Raw genomic sequence first — 2,317 nt, forward strand, 5'->3', positions numbered from 1 at the left:
GAATTTGAACTGAGAACGTATCGGCAGATGAAATACCGCTAAGCATTTCGCCCTATGTGCTAACGTTTCCTCTTTATTGCCCACAGGGGGCTAAACATAGAAGGGACAAACAAGGACAGACAAAGGGATTAAGTCGATTACATCGACCCCAATGCGTAACTGACACTTAATTTACCGACCCCGAAGGATGAAAGGCAAAGTCGACCTCGGCGGAATTTGAACTCAGAACGTAACGGCAGACGAAATACTGCTAAGCATTTCGCCCGGCGTGCTAACGTTTCTGCTAGCTCGCCGCCTTAGCAAAGTCGACCTTGGCGGAATTTGAACTCAGAACGTAGTGACAGGGGAAATATCGCTAAGCAGTTCGTCCGGCGCGCTAACAATTCTGCCAGCTCGCCACCCTCACTGCCTTAATAATACAGATATTTCTTACTTCTTTTTGTGGAGGGGGATAGTCGATTATATCGACCCTAGTGTTCAATTGATATTTATTTCATCGGTCCCAGGACTTAAAGCACCGCAAATAATATGGAGGAGAAAAGCACTGACAAAGGGCAGTGGAGGATTTGGATAAACACGTATTAACAGTAAAACGATATCAGTCGACTAGAAAATTCTTACCACAGGGGAGAAACGTTACCCAGACGCAACCAAAGATTACCCCCATGATCCCGTGTCATCACTAGAAATAAATGGATAACTATAGATATATTTTCACAAACGTTCACACACACATGCATACGCGTTCACACTTGTAGACACAGTTATAGAGAATATTCTGCATGGAGTGGGGACTGATGCGAAATATAACAATATAATTATCGTATATTTTCAATAATTCTTGATGTCACCCACGGTGGCAAAATTATACTTCTAAAGCTATCCATCATATAACGGGTAACACTCTAGATATTACTTCACTGATCAACCTGTGGTCACTAATGAGTGATTGATCACTGATGATGTGTTAATAAATACTGAAACAGGTCAGATATAACTCGTGTCCAGATGACAGAGGAAGAAATTTCTTTAGACTAATCAGGGTGCCTAACTTTGAAAGAGAAACTAAGTGTATGTTTATTAAATGTACACACCCGTAGACATAGCTTACATTACTAATTAACCTGTCACTGTGTAATGATTTTAATAAGTGATATAATATAATATAATAGATTATATTCTATTATATATCGTATACTGTTCCGTTTTAGGTAACAAAAAAAGTACTACATCCAGTGAACAGTAAACACCATTTAATATAAGCAGTAGCTTTTTTTTTATCTTCTGAGTTCAAATTCGAGGTTGACATTGCCTTTCATCCTTTCAGGGTCGATAAAATAAGTACTCGTTGAGCTCTGGGATCGATGTACTCGACTTACCCCTACCTTGAAAGTGTTGTCCTTGAGCAAAAATTTGAAATCAATATAAACAGTATTTAAATACGAGCTACGAATAGTTTCATGCTAAGGAAACAACAAATCGTCAGATTTATATACCATGCCTTGTGCCTTCATGCCTGATGAAAGACATAGACAGGTAGACAGACGGATAGATAGATAGATAGATAGATAGATAGATAGATAGATAGATAGATAGATAGATAGATAGATAGATAGATAGATAGACAGACGGACGGACGGACGGACGGACGGACAGACGAATGGATGGATGTATTTCTATGTGTATGGATGTGTTCCTGTGTGTGTGTATGCGTGCGCGTGTGTCTGTGCATGTTGCGCAAGAGTCGTAATGTATAGGGGATAATAAAGATAGATATACAAAGATGTATCAAGGTTGTATATCCGTCTCATAATTTATAAAAAATCAATCAATTTTGTTTGTTACTTAATATCATTAACGCCTTAGACATTATATTCAACCACACTTTTAATATTACGTTTTATATACTTTATTATTACTTCATGTTGAGACGATAGGCATTCTGGACGCAAATTATTTCTTCACTATATAACTTGAGGCACCGCTTGTTACATTCAAATACGTCTTTTGTTAGTGAAGTACCCACACTCAGCAGGAATTTTAACTAATCACGTTCACGCTTATATTGATATTACCATTTTTCTAATATTTTAATATTGCAGTCTGTTTTATGAATTTCATCAGGATATTTAATTGTTCTCTGTTATATATTAAAAATATGAAATAATTAAATTATTAATATATTTCGAATATTTCTACGTGCGTTTTAATATTAAGCCGATGTAAAGTAACTACTACGATATCAAATCACCAAAACTGGAGCCTTAAACTTTCATACCTAAATATACACACACAAACGTAGAAATTCAGAGTGGCA

This window comes from Octopus bimaculoides, chromosome 3 (assembly GCF_001194135.2).
Source record: "Octopus bimaculoides isolate UCB-OBI-ISO-001 chromosome 3, ASM119413v2, whole genome shotgun sequence".
NCBI lineage: Eukaryota > Metazoa > Mollusca > Cephalopoda > Octopoda > Octopodidae > Octopus > Octopus bimaculoides.